Raw genomic sequence first — 19,909 nt, forward strand, 5'->3', positions numbered from 1 at the left:
AAAAATGACATGTAAAAATGAGACGTAACAACATCAAAGCTCTAAGGTTAATTACACACTTGTGCTAGAACCTCAAAGGAGGTCAGGTACCATCCCTCTGATTTGGTGTTTGAGGACTTTGAGGTAAAAGTGCCTCACTGGCCTCAATTTAGAGTAGTCACAGAGAGGGGACCCCACATGGTTAATTTTCATTCTTCTTAGGAGGAAAATGTTGCAAGGGCTAGCATGTTTTTATAGCTGAGACTATGCAAAAAGATGGCAGTAACCCAAGAAGCCAAGAGGTCAGCAAGTTGACACAGGACTTGAGGAAGGAAATGCTGACAAAGCTGTATGCTAAGAATCTGTAAGGATATCTGAATCTGCCGCTACTTTAAGATTCATTTGTTATGCTGAAAATCTGAGAGATTAAGTCACTTAATATATAATTGTTGGTCTACTCTTAAGCACTCTGCTGTACAATAGAGTATAGAATGCCGTTGTGTTTATCAAGTAGCATCTGTGTATGTACCAGTACAGGCAAGAGTACACAGTTTGATTACTGAAATCTGAAAACATTTCTATTTGAAGATTCTTTAAAAGTATCTTAAAGGCTTTTAGCACTTACTCAGATCACAAGAACAGAATGACCTAAAACATAACCAACCTAAAGAGTCATGATACCAAAAAAAAGGGGCTTTCTGGGAACATGAGCCTCACAAAGTCATAGGAATAGGAAATGGAAATAATCAAGTCAAAGTCACTAATATTTAGAAAGCCTCAGTTGAACAAGGGCTCGTTTCCTTGTGTGTTAAAAAAGCCAGTTTATTCCAGGGAAAATACAGAGAACTGTTGTATTGACATCTAGTAAAACAAGCAAGGACCAATCAGGCGTTTAACAAACAGACCTTTGTTGCCGAAAAACCACCCTAGCCTCTCTGTTCCCTGAATGGCTCTAGTGTCTGACTACAGGGCTTGAGAGGAGACAAAAATGCCATATCCCACCTCCCGCTACACATAAGAATTTTGGAACTGGGTTTACGACTTGTCCCTACAGCCTGAAGTAGATCAGCCGATCTAGGGCGGGCCCTTGGAGCCTACTGGATAAAGACCATACCCCAACACCAGGCGGCAACTGATTTGCTCTCAGCAAAGGATGGAGCAAGCCCTTGGACTGCGTGTAGTACGTATGTATGTAACTATCACATATCTATACAAATTAAAGTGTGCCAAGCCCGGCTGTCAGACGGGTTTGCACCTCACACCATGTGATGGATTGGATACAGACGCTGTGTGCCTCTACATGAATGCACTGCAAAGACAACTAAATATCTGGCTACTTCCAGAAAATCTTTAGAGATTCCTGTTAAATGCCCATTTTTTCAACTGCCATATATTGCTTGTCTACTGGGTATCACTTAGACACTTTCTAATCTTTAAATAATGCTACAGTATGGGAATTAGATCCATAAAGTACAGTTGAGGAGCCAGGTGTAAGTGACTGCCCAAGATGCAAAGGCAGCCAGCCTGACTCCACAGAATGTGTTTTCCCATACTCTGTCTCTTTACACCTCCTTAATTCCTTCAAACCTATGTGATTTCTGGGCTTAAAGTAAGCAGTTTACTAGCCTGAAGCTCAAGCTGCAACCACCTTCTTCCTGCCCTCAAAATCTTGAATAATAGCACAGAAAACTCACATACTTGGTTTTTCTGAGAACTGAAACCTACATAAAATCCTCCTAAACTCATTTTGATTTAAATTGTTTTTTTCCAAGCCTATTATTAAAGGTACTAAAAACAATGTGAGTTAAACACGTGGTAGCCTCACCCACCACACCTAGAATAGCTTGTCCTGGTCTCCCGCTTTCCTTGCTCCCTTTCCTCCTTGTTATTGCTGAAGACTGAAAGCAGCAATGATGGCTCAGGCTGTCTTAGTGGACCATGAGCTATTTGAGGAAAGAAGCAGTTTGATTTTGTATCCCTAAAACCTTACACACAGTGCCTGACTGGTTCCATAAATGCTTTGTTAAATGAGTGACACCCATAGGAAGTTCACAGTGGCACAACTTTATTGAGAGTTGCTTTGCAATGTAGTGATTTACAAACCTACCATTGTAAGCTGTTAAGAATTTGGGTTGTTAAGAAAACTGCAGATTTGTTTTAGAGATACTGTTATTCTGCATATCCCAAAAACAAGAAATGATATTAATGGAAGGAAAGCACATTGATAGCGTTTGAATGTTTGTCCTCTCCAAATCTCATGTTGAAATGGAATCCCCAATGTTGGAGGTGGGGTCTGGTGGAGGGTGATTGGATCATGGCGGCGAATACCTCATGAATTGTTTAACACGATTCCCTTGGTGTTAAGTGAGTTCTTTCTCAGGCCACATGAGATCTGGTTGTTTTAAAAAGGCTGGACCGTCTCCCTTCTTTCTCCTCTTCTCTTGCTACGTGAGGCACCTGTTCCCCATTCACCTTCCACCTTGAGTGTAAGCTTCCTGCAGCTCTGTCTGGGAGCAGATGCTGCCATCACACTTGCTGTACAGCCTGCAGAACTGTAAGCCAGTGAAACCTCTTTTTAAAAATAAATTACCCAGCCTCAGGTATTCCTGTATAACCACACAAATAAACTAATACAGACATTCTTTCCTCTTCCTTTTCCAAATGATGCCTTCTCAACTCTGACATCTTCTTGGCAGCGAAGGCTTTCTCAGTCTGTCAGGTTCCAACCTGATTTGAGGTCTGAGGACAGCTGGTGGATGGGTGGCGGGTAGCTGAAAGAACACTCCAAGAACTGTAAATATTTGGGACATGGCTTTATTCTCTCCCCGTCTCTTATAGAGTCAGCAGTGCAGTTACATTTCTCACAGACAACAGTGGCTTAAAGCCAGATATGAGTTCATTCAAAGGATACATTAAATGACTATATAAATGTGATTACATAGTGCATGGGATTGTGTGCCTGGGCTCCAAACCTGCTGCTTCATGCTCTACTGGATGACTGCCTTGGCCTACTTCTGACTGAAGCACAGCATTTTCCTTATACTCTACCTGATAGGCCGAGAGAGTTCTCCTAGTAGGAAGATGTGCCCACAGAGCAGAACCCTGGACCCAGAGGCCACAACAGCAATACAAGGAACAACAACTCACTATTAATATTCCTGCTATCCTGCCTGTAAGTATTAGGGTCCAGTGTAGGCCAGAGCCCAGAGATACCCATCATGTTAGTAGGGGGTCATCAGTAAGGCTTTCAACTGCCTTGATTTCCTGGGAAACTCCTTGCAAAGCTGCTGTTACATTTTGTTGATTGTCAGGGATGAAGATACAACATTGTGTTCCTGAAAGAGCACAGGTGCCACCTTAGGCAGTAGCTGATAAGTCTAGGGCCATCTGCTTAACTTCATCTGTCAACAGAAGGAGGGCAACTCGGGTGTAATGCAAGCCTCAAGCAGTGTGTTCCACAAGGGCTGCAACTTGTGTAGCACACTGCTTGAGCCTTGAATTACACCCGAGCTGCCCTGAGTTCAGCTCCTTGACTATTTTGTCCACGCCTGGTATCGAACCACATGGTATCAGTAATAGGCTAGACCACAACAGCAGTCCAGGCAGCAGTAACACCCCGGCTGGACCCATCTGTATACCATGCTTCATCAGGAATGGGGGGGCTGCCCCCCTTTAAATGGTGGTGGCTCCGAGCTTAAGGGTGCCTCAGGCTGATCCATGATCTTATCTTGCATCAGAATTACAGGTCCCAAGGTTTCTTGTAATTTTGCTGCTAAGGAACTTGTATTCAGGGTATTTTGCTGTTCGGAATAGGAATCCCACTTTGCTAAGGTAGATGTCTGTGTCATCCTGGTCCAGGGGGTCATTATCTATGAATGTACCCACCTCACTATTGGATAAGTCATTTGCAGGCAAGACTACTGTAGCTTGTCTTGTCATACTCTCACAAGCCTAAAGGGTGGTATATGCAGCTACTAACTACTTCTCTATCAATGAATACCAGAGCTCAGCTCCCTTCCAGAGTTGGGACCAAAAGCCTGCCAGTGGTCTAAAGCCCTCTGTATACTGCCACTGGCCCAAGCCAAAACCATTTATAGTCACATGCACATCAAGTTCAAATTGACGCCCCTGGTCAATGACTAATAGGGCCTGTGCTTGCTGTATGGCCCACTTGGCTGCCAGAAAAGCCATCTCAGCCTCATCATTCCAATCCCAAGTAGTTCCCATTTTTGTCAACTGATACAATGGTTTTACCATCTGAGCCAAATGGGTCACAAACGCCATCCCAAGAGGCCCACAAAAGTCTGTAGCTGCCTCATCATTGTGGGCTGGGGATATGACTGAATTTTATCAATGATGGCCTCTGGTATGGCCTTTGTCTTATACAATCAGATAACTCCCAAGAATTTGGCAGACAGTCCAGGCCCTTGGACCCTGGATTTGTTGACTGCCCAACCAGATGCTGCCAAGTGTTGTTGTAAGAGGGGAGCCGCCACTTCTAAATCTGCAAGAGAGTCAGAGGTTAACATAATAGCATCAATATAATGGAATAGGTGGACTCCCTTTGGACATTTCTAGGTGGCTAAATTCGTGGCAAGGAGACCATGACATATGGTGGGGCCATGCACATAGCCCTGCGGGCAACACTGTGAAAGTCCATTGTCGGCCTTCCCATGTTGAGGCGAACCATTCCTGGCTCTCTGAAACAATGTCAACTGAGAAGAATGCATTGGCCAAGTCCACGACATACTCTCCCAGTTTCATTATCAAGTGATCCATCAAATCCACAATAGACAATGCAGCTGCATGTAAAAGGGGTGTTACTTTAGTTCTTGATAATTCATTGTCATCTGCCACGTTCCATCAGGCTTCTTGACCGGCCATACTGGAGAACTGTAGCGGCTGTGGGTGCCATGAGCTATCTGCACCTCTTCTAGCTTTTTAATAGTGTCAGTTAACTCTGTATGCCCACCTGGCAAGTGGTATTGACTGGCGAAAGTAATCCATCAGGGTTGTGTGAGGACCTGGAGCTAGTGATGTATATGTATGCAGAGTACTGGCTTCACCATACAGACTCAGAGTCTGAATTCTCTGGCCATGGTTTGTAAAGCCAAGCCATGCAAAATATCCACCCCCAAAATGTATTCAGCTATGGGAGAAACATACACAGTGTACAAGTGGGGAGCCAAACAGCCAGTGCCAAGGTGGAAAGATACAGGTTTTACTTTCACTGACTGGTCTCCATAGCCATCTATGTATGTAGCCTTGCCTGGAAATTTACCAGGTTCCCATAAACAAGACTACAGTTTGCACCAGTGTCTACGAGCACCATCACCCACTGTATGTTGGTGGGGGCCCCATGGATTGCGTATTCCACAGATGGCCTCTGGTCGTTCCAGTGTTCCCCCGAGGCTGGGCACCTTGGCCAGTTCTCTAATCAAACACAAAAAGCTCTCTACCTCCACTCATCTGCAAGTAGTGCTTGAGCTGGAGCATCCAGGTGGGACTGGGTTGAGCAGCAGCATCCTGTCACCTCTTGGGCATTTTCTGGAACTGCTGCTCTGGGGACAGTTGCCTCCACAAAGTTAACAGCATTTCATTGGGTTACCTATCAATTTTTTCTCAGTCATCCCCAGCCAAAATCTAATTGATCCGTATCTGCGTGTGGGTCATCCACTGGGGCCCCTTTTTGTCCCATGAGGTGACCCCCTGCAAAAAAGGTACCTTCCTCTTGTTTATGGTTTAGACTCCTTGGTCCTACTGATGGCCCTTTGCTTCCCTGAGGGCCGCTGTGGCAGTAGTCGCTTCATGAATGCGGCACCCCACATAAACTGAGTGAGGAGAGCAGCCAGGGAGGCAAAGGCACTCAGCGGGTCAGAGCCCAATACAAGATCCCTCATGTGGGAGGTAAAGCATTAATCATCTGGCCCTCAGATACTCAGATTGAACATAGCCTGCCATATACCCATCTCCCAAATTACTTGTACCAAATCTGTATACGACTGCCATTTACTCACAGTTTCTGATATTTCTCTGGAGTCATTCCATACCATTCGTATGGCCGCCATCAGCCATTCAATTAGGGTGTGGTCACATAGCCCCTGTGCTAACTGCCTGCTCACCTGCAATTGATGACAAATGGAGAGATGGTCATAACGGAGTCCAGTTTTTCAATTTGGAGGCAGAGGAGATGATAGTGTCGGTTTCCTCATCCCAAAGGCGAAGCATCCAGGTGGGTAGGGGTTCCCCCAAATGCTGCCAACACCATTTACCTAATTGCTGCCACTCAATTGGGGTATAGTCAGTGTATGACATGTGCTCCATCATGGTAGGGGGCCCTGAGCCCACCCCTGGGATCCCAGTGGCTATTCATTTTCCATTTTCTGATGGATCACTGGGTAAGCTCACAACAGAGGTTCTTCCTCCTCTGTATCAGACTGAGTGGGGTTCTCTGACCGGGATGGTAGGCTCAAGCCCACACTAACAGCAGCCTGTAATTCTTATTCCAAGCTGTGTATCTGGGCCTCCAGGTACTCTGCTTGCACCTGGAAGTCCCTTACTTGTGTTGCATCCCACAGGGACTGAGTGTGCACTTCCCACAGTGCAGTCAAAAACGCCCATCCAACTCTGCCAGCAAAGGTGTGCTCCTTCTTGGTACTCTCTGCTTCCAGGTGTTTCAGCACCTTCTCCATGCTTACAGAGGACCTGTCCACTGCCCACCCCGTTTCCACCAGGGTCCATCCTAGCAGCACTGCTGCCACAGGGTACCATAACCCATGTTGGAGCCACATGGCTTATCCAAGATCATCAGGGGTCGAGGGCTCACTCACCTCGGCATCCTGCCAACTATGCCACTTGTCAGTTTCCAACCCAAGCTGGCGTCAGAAGGGAGCTGGTGAGTGGGTGGTGGGTAGCTAAAAGAACACTTGAGGGACCGTAGGCAGTTGGGACATGGCTTTATTCTCTCCTCCTCTTCTACAGAGTCAGCAGTACAGTTATATTTGTCATAGGCAACGGTGGCTTAAAGCCAGATACAAGCTCACACAAACAGGTTACATTAAATGGCTACATAAATGTGACTACTTAGTGCATGGGATTGTGTGTCTGCACTTCAAATCTGCTGTGTCAGGCTGTACCAATGTCTGCCTTGGCCTACCTACTCCTGATTGAATCACAGGCATTTTCTTCTTTTTTTTTTTTTTTTTTTTTTTTTCAGTTTTAGAATTTGACAGTATGAAATATGCCATTTAATAAACCAATTGGCTTTTCCCCCCCAAGATTAAAATTAGCATGTACTAGCTCCTACTTTATTTTTATTATTATACTTTAAGTTCTGGGATACATGTGCAGAATGTGCAGGTCTGTTACATAGGGATACATGTGCCATGGTGGTTTGCTGTACCCATTACCTCATCATCTACATTAGGTATTTATCCTAATGCTATCTCTCCCCAACTCCCCAGCCCCTGCTAGCCCTCCCCTAGCCCCCCACCCCTTGACAGGCCCTGGTGTGTGATGCTACCCTTCCTGTGTCCACGTGTTCTCACTGATCAACTCCCACTTAAGAGTGAGAACATGTGGTGTTTGGCTTCCTGTTCCTGTGTTAGTTTGCTGAGAATGATGGTTTCCAGCTTCATCCATGTCCTGCAAAGGACATGAACTCATCCTTTTTATGGCTGCATAGTATTCCATGGTGTATATGTGCCACATATGCTTTATCCAGTCTGTCATTAATAGGCTTTTGGGTTGTTCCAAGTCTTTGCTATTGTGAATAGTGCTGCAGTAAACCCGACAGGCGCACGAGGCCCAGCCCGGTTCCTGCAGGTGTTGCCGGCTCTTCACAGACCAGGAGTCTCCAGACCAGGAGTCTCCAAGCCGGTGGCTCTGGCGTCCCCAAGGTGCCCTGGGAGGCGGCGGGCGGGTGGGACAAGCCTAACCCTATGTCTAGTAGCCTCGGGGGGCAGTGGCACTGGGCCCAGGAGGGTCCCACCGGCAGGACCCTTCCAGCCCAGCTGCACAGAGGTGAGGGGAATGGCGGAGCAGTCTCCAGGGGCAGGCGGGGGCGGGACCTAGCCCTCCCGCACGCTCACACGTGGCTCAGCCAGGGAGCTGTGGATGATGCTGATGATGGACTCCAGGCCGCGGCCCTCCAGCAGGGTGCGGTGGTCCCCCTCGATGACGTGGACAGACACCTTCGCGTCGCACACCTCGGAGAGGTGGTAGTCCGCGCCCAGGTATATAGCCAGTAATGGGACTGCTGGGTCAAATGGTATTTCTGGTTTTAGATCCTTGAGGAATTGCCACACTGTCTTCCACAATGGTTGAACTAATTTACACTCCCACCAACAGTGTAAAAGCGTTCCTATTTCTCCACATCCTCTCCAGAATCTGTTGTTTCCTGACTTTTTAATGATTGCCATTCAAACTGGTATGAGATGGTATCTCATTTTGGTTTTGATTTGCATTTCTCTAATGACCAAGTGATGATGAGCTTTTTTTCATATGCTTGTTGGCTGCATAAATGTCTTCTTTTGAGAAGCATCTGTTCATATTCTTTGCCCACTTTTTGATAGGGTTGTTTTTTTCTTGTAAATTTGTTTAAGTTCCTTGTTGATTGTGGATATTAGCTTTTTGTCACACAGATAGATTGCAAAATTTTCTTCCATTCTGTAGGTGGCCTGTTCACTCTGATGACAGTTTCTTTTGCTGTGCAGAAGCCCTTTAATTAGATCCCACTTGTCAGTTTTGGCTTTTGTTGCCATTGCTCTTGATGTTTTAGTCATGATGTCTTTGCCAATGCCTGTCCTGAATGGTATTGCCTAGGTTTTCTTCTAGAGTTTGTATGGTTTTAGGTTTTACATTTAAGTCTTTATTCCATCTTGAGTAGATTTTTGTATAAAGTATAAGGAAGGAGTCCAGTTTCAGTTTTCTGCATATGTCTAGCCAGTCTTCCCAACACCATTTATTAAATAGGGAATCCTTCCTCTATTGCTTGTTTTTGTAAGGTTTGTCAAAGATTAGATGATTGTAGATGTGTGGCATTATTTCTGAGGCCTCTGTTCCTTCCATTGGTCTATATATCTGTTTTGGTACCAGTATAATGCTCTTTTGGTTACTGTAGCCTTGTAGTATAGTTTGAAGTCAGGTAGTGTGATGCCTACAGCTTTGTTCTTTATGCTTAGGCTTGTCTGGGCTATATGGGCTCTTTTTTGGTTCCATGTGAAATTTAAGATAGCTTTTTCTAATTCTGTGAAGAAAGTCAATGGTAGCTTGATGGAAATAGCATTAAATCTATAAATTACTTTGGGCAGTATGGCCATTTTCATGATATTGATACTTCCTAATATAAGCATAAAATGTTTTCCATTTGTTTGGTCTTCTCTCATTTCCTTGAGTAGTAGTTTGTAGTGTTCCTTGAAGAGGTCCTTCACATCCCTTGTAAGTTGCATTCTGAGGTATTTTATTCTCTTTTTAGCAGTTGTGAATGGGAGTTCACTCATGATTTGGCTATTATTGGTGTATAGGAATGTTTGTGATTTTTGCACATTGATTTTATATCCTGAGACTTTGCTGAAGTTGCTTATCAGCTTAAGAAGATTTGGGGCTGAGGTGATGGGGTTTTCTAAATTTACTATCATGTCATCTGCTAACAGACAATTTGACTTCCTCTCTTCCTATTTGAATACACTTTCTTTCTCTTGCTTGATTGCCCTGACCAGAACTTCCAATACTATGTTGAATAGGAGTGGTGAGAGAGGGTATCCTTGTCTTGGAAGCACAGCCATTTTCCTTACAGTCACTTAATATTTTCTTCTGACTCAAATTCCCACTGTGAAGGAAAAATTGCCGCAACTAACAAATTAGGTGGGATTCTTTCCATGTTATGACTGGCTTGCCTTAATCTCATGGTCTGAACTTTCCAAGCGTGAGAGAAAAAATCCATTTCTGTTTACCTGCTGAAATCAGTGAGTTGCTACGTAGGCTGTTTGTGTTGGTTACTAGAAGCTGTTTGATTTGTCCCAATGGAAAGTAAGTTTTTTTTTTTTTCCCCTGAGAAAAATAGGAATAAATCCTATCTATAACAAGTTTACCATTCTTAATAAAATGGCAACTTCTCTCCATTTTGAAGTGTAAGATACACCTATCAAGTACACAAACCTTAAGAGTCCTGCTTGATAAATGTTTACAAAGTGAGCACACCCAGGTTAATGAAAACCCTTCATGTCTCACCCTAGTCATTACTCACCACAAAGATAACCACTGTTTTGACTTCTATCATCATAGATTGGTTGTCCTGTTTTTGGGCTTTATTAGATGGAACCATACTGTAAGTCTGCCTTCTTTCAATGTGACATCTGTAAGATGCACTTATAGCTACGTGTCAGTCGTTTATTCTTCTTTATGCTGTGTGATACTCCATAGCGTGACTAAGCACGATTTTACTGCTTAAATTGGGTGCTTAGTAGTGAGAAAACACAATTGACTTACATGTTCTATTATTGATAGTCGTTGGGGCTGTTTCCAGTTTTTAGCTATTATCATTACAGCTGCTAGGAAGTCTTGTACATGTCTTCTGGTGAACATAAGCATTCATTTCAGTTGGATATAAAGCCCAAAGTGGAATGGCTGTATCATGTGGTATATATATATGTATGTGTATATACATGTCCAGGTTTAATAAATACTGGCAAAACGTATTTCAGTGTTCACTCTAAGTTACACTCCTGTAACCAATTATATGAAAGTTCGAGGTGCTCTGTATTCTTCTCAATGTTTAGTTTCTTCGACATATTCCTTTCTTTTCTTTTTAAAATTTATACTCGGATTTTTTGAGAGAGAGTCTTGCTCTGTCACCCAGGCTGAAGTGCAATGTCATGATCACAGTACACTGCAGCCTCAACCTCCAGGGCTCAAGCAGTCCTCTCATCTTAGCCTCCCAAGTGGCTGGAACCACAGGCACGTGCCAACAAGTCCTGGCTAATTTTTTAATTTTTATTTTTTCTAGAGAGGGGATCTCACTATGTTTCCCAGGATGATCTTAAACTCCTAGGCTCAAGCAATCCTCCCACCTCAACCTTCCAAAGTGTTGGGATTACAGGTGTAAGCCACTGCGCCTGGCCTAATTCTGCTTTTTTAGAGAGAGGGTCCCCCTGTGTCACCCAGCCTGGGATACAGTGGCATGATCATAGGTTACTGTAACCTCAGACTCCTGGGCTCAAGCAATCTTTTCTCCCTCAGCCTCTTGAGTAGCTAAAACAAACTACAGCGCTGGGATTACAGGCGTGAGCCACCGCGCCCAGCTGCATGCACGTCTTAATCACTTCCAGAGGAGTGTTTCCAAAGACGCTGGCTGCGCACTCCGTAGCTCAGAAGACCCCAGTGATCAGCGGGTCCATCAGCTTGTTGGGGTTGTCCTTTCGGTACCAGTTGCACAGGAAGGTCATAACGAAGAAGCGGATGGCCTGGTTGGAGCCCTGCTTCATGAGGCCCCGGTATGTCTCCTACAGCCCTTGTTCCCCCAAAACTCCCTAACCCGTGGAAGAATCCTCTGTACTTGGGGTTTGGGGAGGGCTGGTCCTGGATGAACTCCACTTTGAGGGTTTCCACGGTGCACACGATCACCACGGCCTCGGCCACGCAGGCGCCCAGGCCTCACAGCAGCCCCGCGCGTGCGGTTCAGCAGCCCCTGGTCATCCCGCCTGTGATTGCTGAGGAACTGGAACATTCCGCCGTGCAGATGGAGCAGCAGAGCAGGGAGCTGAGGCCGCGGTACCAGCCCAGGACGCCAAGGCTGCGGACCGTCTGCCACGCGCAGGGCCTGATGCTCTGGTAACGCGGCCGCTGCGAGCGCTTGCCCAGCTGCCTCTGCGTCTTCACCTACTGGGAGGGGAAGGTGATGCAGACCTCCACGCTGCCCGCCAGGCCGCCTGCCAGGATCGCCTTCCCCAGGTGGGTCAGCTTGGCCTTCCCCGGCCGCCGTACCACGCACAACGTGGGGTGCGACCGTGGCGGGCGGGAGGCGGGGCGCTCAGCAGCTGCTTGAGGTCGGAGCCTGGTGAACGCCGCGCTCAAAGTAAGTTTTCTTTTTTCTTCTTCTTCTTCTTTTTTTTCTTTTTTTTGAGGCGGAGTCTCGCTCTGTCGCCCAGGTGGAGTGCAATGGGTGCTCTCGGCTTACTGCAACCTCCGCCCTCCGGGTTCAAGCAATTCTGCTGCTTCAGCCTCCCAAGTAGCTAGGATTACAGGTGCGTGCCACTATGCCCGGCAAATTTTCCTATTTTAAAGTAGAGACGGGGTTTCATCATGTTGGTCAGGCTGGTCTCGAACCCCTGACCTCGTGATCCGCCCACTTTAAAATAAACTTTCTAAATTAACTGAGACCTGCCTGAAATGTTCGGGATTCAACATCCTTAAGGTAACAGCTTAAGATTTTTCAACCTTTCTTCTTTTTAAATACATGAATTTAAAGTTATATATTTCTCTAAATTTAAGCACTACTTTGGCTGGATCCAAAATGTTTTGACATGTCACATGTTTATTATTGTTCAAAATATTTTCTCATGAATTATTATAAAGTGTTCTGCTTACTTTCTAATTATTTGGAGTTTTTTTGTTTTGTTTTGTTTTTAAATTCCACAGTGGGCCGGGCATGCTTCCTCACACCTGTAATCCCAGCACTTTGGGAGGCTGAGGCAGGCGAATCACCCGAGGTCAGGAGTTCGAGACCAGCCTGGCCAACATGGTGAAACCCGGCCTCTGATAAAAATACAAAAATTAGCTGGGTGTGGTGGCGGGTGCCTGTAATCCCAGGGGAGGTTGAGGCAGGAGAATCACTTGAACCTGGGAGACTGAGTTTGCAGTGAGCAGAGATTGTGCCACTGCACTCCAGCCTGGGAGACAGAGTTTTGGAAAAATAAAAAATAAAAAAATAAAATTCCGTAGTAGTCACAGAACACATTCTATGTGATTACAATTTTTTGAATATTTGTTGTGACTTCTTTATGACTTGCATGTGGTCTGTTTTTGTAAATGTTTCATGTGCACATGAAAGGAATGTGTATTATACAGTTGTTAACATTAATTTGTGTCTAATTGATTTATCATTTCTTGAGAGAAGTGTAATAAGATCTTCAAGTCTGTATTTTTCTCTTTTTTCTTTTTTATTCTGAAATATATATAACATACAATTTACTGTATCATTTTTTACTTTGGTAAACTTTGCTTTATATATTTTGAGACCATGTTTATTATGTGCATACAAATTTAGTATTGTTATGTCATTCAGATGAACTGGCTAGTTTACTATTATATTTTTCTTCATTTTCTTTTTATCTTAATACTTTCTGCCTTAAAGTCTACTTTGTCTTATATTGGTTTAGTCACACTACCTTCTTTTTGGTTGATGTTTGTATAGTATATCTTTTTTTTCTGAGATAGGGTTTTACTTCATCACCTGAGCTGGAGTGCAGTGGTATACTCAGAGCATATTGTAGCCTCACCCTCCCATGCTCAGGTGATCCTCCCACCGCAGTCTCCTGAGAAGCTGGGATCACAGTCACACTCCACCACTTTGTGCTAATTTTTAAAATTATTATATGTAGAGAAGGGTTCTCCCTATGTTGCCCAGTCTGGTGTCGAACTCCTGGACTCAAGCAGTCCTCTGGTTTCAGCTTCCCAAAGTGCTGGGATTACAGACATAAGCCACTGCACCTGGCCCTGGAGTATCTTTGTGCAGTCTGTGACTACTTATTTATTTATAAACAGGCTATTGTCTTCAGGGTTTTAGATTTGCAAAAAACAATGATGGCAATTACAGTGATCTCATATACGCCACATCCAGTTTGTCTTGTATCAATATTTGTCTTTAGAATGGTACTTTTCACACAGGTAACAAACCAATATTGCCATATACGTTGTTCTTATCTAAAATTTATACATTTATTCAGATTTGCTTAGTTTTTACCAAATCACAAACCCTATTCAAGATACGGCATCATTACAGTACGTAGTCAGGCAGACATTAGCAGGGCAGGAGACCACCTCCCCACCACCAGGAACATCAGGCAATCATCAGGTGATGGTCAGGCAGTTGTTAACTGTCTCTTTAAAATATAATTGGCTGGGCATGGTGGCTTATGCCTGTAATCCCAGCACTTTGTGAGGTTGAGCCGGCAGATCACTTGAGCTCAGGGATTCGAGACCAGCCTGGCCAACATGGTGAAACTCCATCTCTACAAAAAATACAAAATAATTAGCAGGGTGTTGTTGTGGGCACCTGTATTCTCAGCTACTCAGGAGGTTGAAGCAGGCAGATTGCTTGAACCCAGGAGGTTGAGGTTCTAGTGAGCTGAGATTGCACCATTGCACCCCAGCCTGGGTGACAGAGCCAGACTTCATCTCAAAAAAAAAAAAAGTAAATAAATAAGAGTAAAATAATATAATAATTGCTTACATGTGGTGCCACATAAAGGCAGTCTCCCAATAGATAAAAACACCTGAAACTGGTGATCAGCAGCTTCCTGATGTCAGTAGTTGGGTGAGTGGGTTCAAGCATGCACATTAAGAGGCAAAATGGTGGAGTTTAACTGGTTTATGACCTTCTAGGAATGTTCAACTGGTAAGGTAAGAGTGTCTCAAGTAAGCATGCATACAACTCCAGTTAACACATTGCACATGCAGCCCCTCCCAAGTGCTGGGAAGCCACTGCACTTACAGTCAACTCATCCCAAGGGAAGAATTGGGGAGAAGTAATGTAAGACCTCAGAAGCATGGCAGTATATGAAACTCCAAGTGTCACACCATGTACTTGATTTCTCAAGTTACCTGCTTGACCCTCTTTCAGGTGTACTTTTCTTTCTTTCATTCCTGCTCTAGACTTTTTAATATTCACTCCTGCTCTAGACTTTTTAATATTCACTCCTGCTCTACAACTTGCCCTGGTGTTTCCCTCTGCCTTAGGCTGGTGGGTCGAATTCTTTCTCATGAAGAGGCAAGAATTGGGGTTGCTGCAGACCCATACAGACTGGCCACTGCTCACAGCATTATTGTTAGTTTCCATGTGCCAGTTCTTTAGAACTTGAATCTGTATGTTGTTTTTAATTGGTTTTGAGAAACTCAGCCATTATGTATTCAAATATTTCTTCTTCTTTATCTCTACAACCCCTTTTCCTTGTACACTAACTACAGTTATGTATGTTGCACTGCTGAATCCCACATGTTCATTACCACGGTGTTCTGCTCTTTCTGTTCTTTATTCTTTCTGGAATTGTGTTTGAATATTTTTGGATGTTGGATATTGACTTGTCCCAAATTTCACTATTCCAGGTTTCTTCCATATCCAGCCTGCCATTAGACCCATTTATTACTTTTTGATTTTGTATATTTCTATTTCTACAATGTCCATTGGGTTGGGTTCTTTATAGTCTAATGCTCTGTTGAAATTCTTCATATTTTTACTTATTCATCTTTTCCTTGCTTTCTTTAACATATTTATAATAATATTTTGTTTTTTATACTTTAAGTTCTGGGGTACATGTGCAGAACATACTGGTTTTGTTACATAGATATACACATGCCATGTTGGTTTGCTGCACCCATCAATCTGTCATCTATATTAGGTATTTTTCCTAATGCTGTCCCTCTCCTAGCTCCCCACCCCTTGACAGGACCCAGTGTGTGATGCTGTCCTCCCTGTGTCCATGTGTTCTCACTGATCAACTCTCACTTAAAAGTGAGAACATGCGGTGTTTGGCTTTCTGTTTCTGTGTTAGTTTGCTGAGAATGATGGTTTCCAGCTTCATCCATGTTCTGTAAAGGACGTGAACTCATCCCTTTTTAATGGCTGCATAGTATTCCATGGTGTATATGTGCCACATATGCTTTATCCAGTCTGTCATTGATAGGCTTTTGGGTTGTTCCAAGTCTTTGCTATTGTGAATAGTGCTGCAGTAAACATACATGTGCATGTATCTTTATAGTAGAATGATTTATAATCCTTTGGGTATATAGCCAGTGATGGGATTGCTGGGTCAAATGCTATTTCTGGTTTTAGATCCTTGAGGAATCACTACACTGTCTTCCACAATGGTTGAACTAATTTACACTCCCACCACCAGTGTAAAAGCATTTCTGTTTCTCCACATCCTCTCCAGCGTCTGTTGTTTCCTGACTTTTTAATGATTGCTATTCTACAATAGCAATCAAAACTGGTGTGAGATGGTATCTCATTTTGGTTTTGATTTGCATTTCTCTAATGACCAAGTGATGATGAGCTTTTTTTTTTTTTAATATGTTTGTGGGCCACATAAATGTCTTCTTTTGAGAAGTGTCTGCTCATATCCTTTGCCCACTTTTTGATGAGGTTGTTTTTTTATTGTAAATTTGTTTAAGTTCCTTGTAGACTGTGGATGTTAGCCCTTTGTCAGATGGATAGATGGCAAAAGTTTTCTCCCATCCTATAGGTTGCCTGTTCACTCTGATGATAGTGATGAGAGAGAGGGCATCTTTGTCTTGTGCTGGTTTTCAAACAGAATGCTTCCAGCTTTTGCCCATTCAGTGTGATACTGGCTGTGGTTTGTTATAAATAGTTCTTACTATTTTGAGATAGGTTCCATCAATACCTAGTTTATTGAGAGTTTTTAGCATGAAGGGGTGTTGAATTTTATCAAAGGGCTTTTCTGCATCTATTGAGATAATCATGTGGTTTTTGTCTTTGATTCTGTTTAGTGATGGATTATGTTTATTGATTTGCATATGTTGGACCAGCCTTGCATCCCAGGGATGAAGATGACTTGATTGTGGTGAATAAGCTTTTTGATGTGCTGCTGGATTTGGTTTGCCAGTATTTTATTGAGGATTTTTGCATTGATGTTTATCAGGGATATTAGCCTGAAATTTCCTTTTTTTGTTGTGTCTCTGCCAGGTTTTGGTATCAGGATGATGCTGGCATCAGAAAATGAGTTAGCGAGGAGTCCTTTTTCTATTGTTTGGAATAGTTTCGGAAGGAATGATACCAGCTCCTCTTTGTACGTCTGCTAGAATTTGGCTGTGAATCTGTCTGGTCCTGGGCTTTTTTTGGCTGGTAGGCTATTAATTACTGCCTCAATTTTGGAACTTGTTATTGGTCTATTCAGGGATTCTACTTCTTCCTGGTTTAGTCTTGGGAGGGTGTATGTGTCCAGGAATTTATCAATTTCTTCTAGATTTTCTAGTTTATTTATGTAGAGGTATTTATAGTATGCTCTGTTTGTATTTCTGTGGGATCAGTGGTAATATCCCTTTTATCATTTTTTATTATGTCTATTTGATTCTTCTCTCTTTTCCTCTTTGTTAGTCTGGCTATCGGTCTATGTATTTTGTTAATCTTAAAAAAAAAAAAAAACTAGCTCCTGGATTTGTTGTTTTTGAAGGGCTTTTTGTCTCTATCTTTTTCAGTTCTGCTCTGATCTTAGTTCTTGTCTTCTGCTAGCCTTTGAATTTATTTGCTCTTGCTTCTCTAGTGCTTTTAATTGTAACGTTAGGGTATTGTTAATAGATCTTTCCTGCTTTCGCCTTTGGGCTGTTAGTGCCATAAATTTCCCTCTAAACACTGCTTTAACTGTGTCCCAGAGATTCTGGTACATTCTGTCTTTGTTCTCGTTGGCTCAAAGAACTAATTTATTTCTGCCATAATTTTCCTATTTATCCAGGTGCCAGTCAAGACCAGAGAGTAAAAGAAACCTTTAACAGGCTGGGCATGGTGGTTCAGACCTGTAATCCTAGCACTTTGAGAAGTTGAGCCAAGAAGATCACTTGAGCTCAGGAGTTTAAGACCAGCCTGTGTCACATGGTAAGACCCCCCTCATCTCTACAAAAAAATAAAAAATTAGCTGGACATGGTGGTGCGCTTCTGTGGTCTCAGCTATTTGGGAGGCTGAAGTGAGAGGATCCCTTGAACTTGGGAGGCTAAGGCAGCAGTGAGCCATGATCATGCTACTGCACGCCAGCCTAGATGACAGTGAGACCCCGTCTCAAAAAGAAGAGACATCTTCGAAACTGCCTTTGCAAAATTATGCCTGAGACAGCAAAAGAAATCTAATTTAATTGACTCCATCTTGCTTCTAACCTCCAAGCTGTTCTTGTTCATTCTTGGGTGGAGGCTGAACTAACTTTGGGAGAAATTTAGTTTGTAGTTTATAGTTTAAAACAAAGAGGATAATAGCCCTTTTCCAAAGCAGATCTCCTTCTTGCCTAGGGAGTAGATTGCCTTTGTAGGACTAACATTAGCCACAAGATTAGAAATTATGGTTTAGGAGTCATGCAGCTGGAGGCTTTAAGATTCTGATCCTCTCTAAATTGCTCCTTGAGATATTTTGCAGACCCTCCAAATGATAGGTCAGCTGGCACTACCTAGATCAGTAAACTGGCTCATCTAATCTTGTGGCCCCCCAACCTAGGAACTGATTTGGTGCAGGAGGACAGCTTTGACTCCCTATGATTTCATCTTTGACCAATCAGCACTCCCAACTCACTGGCTTCCCGCAACCCACCTGCTATCCTTTCTGCTCTTTGAATGCTCTGGGAAACTGATTTGAGTAATAATAAAACTCTGGTCTCACGCACAGCCAGCTCTGCGTGAATTACTCTTTCTCTATTGCAGTTTCCCTGTCTTGATGAATCAGCTCTGTCTAGGCAGTAGGCAAGGTGTACCCCTTGAATATTTACACTTTCAACAATGGCATTTGTCTTATTGTTTTTTTAGAGGTATGGTTGAAAGTTTTGGGAGAGAATGGGAAGGGTCCAGGGAAGCACTAAACACAGTGGAGATTAAAGTACAGGAGAGCCTGGGTGGCGGCTCATGCCTGTAATATCAGCACTTTGGGAGGCTGAGGCTTGGTGGTACAGACCTGTAGTCCCAGCTACTTGGAAAGTTGAGACAGGAGGATTGCTTGAGCCCAGGAGTTTCAGGATGCTGTGAGCTACGATAGTGCCACTGCATGCCAGTCTGGGTGACAGAGTTCTTGGCTCCAAAAATAAAAAATAAAGTACAGGAGAAACTCAAAGGTGTTCACTTGATGATGGTGCTACCACATAAGGAGTATTGGGAAACATGACCAGTGTTTTTGATTTCTACAATGAGAAGTGTTGAGGTAGCAGCATTTGAGATTGAGGGAGCAGCAGTGCTAATATTCTGTGGGCTCAAGACAGTGCTGCACAATTGTCCTTCCTTTAAATGCCAATAACACCCCCCACTGATGATTAATTAATCTTTATATCACTAAAGATTACAGAAACATGACACGTGGTAGCATTATCTGCTCTCAAGAATCCAAATGGAATGCTGATGTCACATCCAGATAGTCACAGTGTCCTTGGCTTGTGGTAGCCATGAGAGAAGTGGTATTTGCTTTGGATAGGAACATGGTAGTTTAGATACACCTGGAGGGAGGGAGTGCTCCCTCTCAGTGAACTATTTTTATACAACAAATTAACAATCTCAAGTTTGTTTCCAACATTTTTTATATTCGTTATAAACAGGGTGATATGGTTTGGCTGTGTCCATGCCCAAATCTCATCTTGAATTATAGTTCCCATTATTCCCATATGTCATGGGAGGGATGTGGTAGGATGTAATTGAATCATGAGGGCAAGTTTTTCCCATACTATTCTTGAGGTGGTGAATAAGTCTCACAAGATCTGATGGTTTGACAGATGGGAGTTCCCCTACATAAGCTCTCTTTTGCCTGCCAACTTGTACGATGTGACTCTGCTCCTCATTTGTCTTCTGCCATGATTGTGAGGCCTCCCTAGTCATGTGGAACTGTAAATTAATTAAACCTCTTTCCTTTATAAATTACCCAGTCTCAAGCATGTCTTTATTAGCAGCATGAGAACAGACTAATACACAGGGTTAAACTAAGAAGAATTGGCTTGAATTATAAACTGGGTGTCTGTC

The 19,909-nt window shown here is 43.5% G+C and overlaps 1 pseudogene; it reads right to left on the reverse strand.

Moving 5' to 3' along the window:
* Nucleotides 1-11,213: 11,213 nt before the first annotated feature.
* LOC101052059 (tricarboxylate transport protein, mitochondrial pseudogene) lies at nt 11,214-15,424 on the reverse strand (annotated as a pseudogene).
* Nucleotides 15,425-19,909: the final 4,485 nt, after the last annotated feature.

The sequence above is a fragment of the Saimiri boliviensis genome, chromosome 6 (assembly GCF_048565385.1).
Source record: "Saimiri boliviensis isolate mSaiBol1 chromosome 6, mSaiBol1.pri, whole genome shotgun sequence".
In the NCBI taxonomy this organism is placed as follows: Eukaryota; Metazoa; Chordata; class Mammalia; order Primates; family Cebidae; genus Saimiri; species Saimiri boliviensis.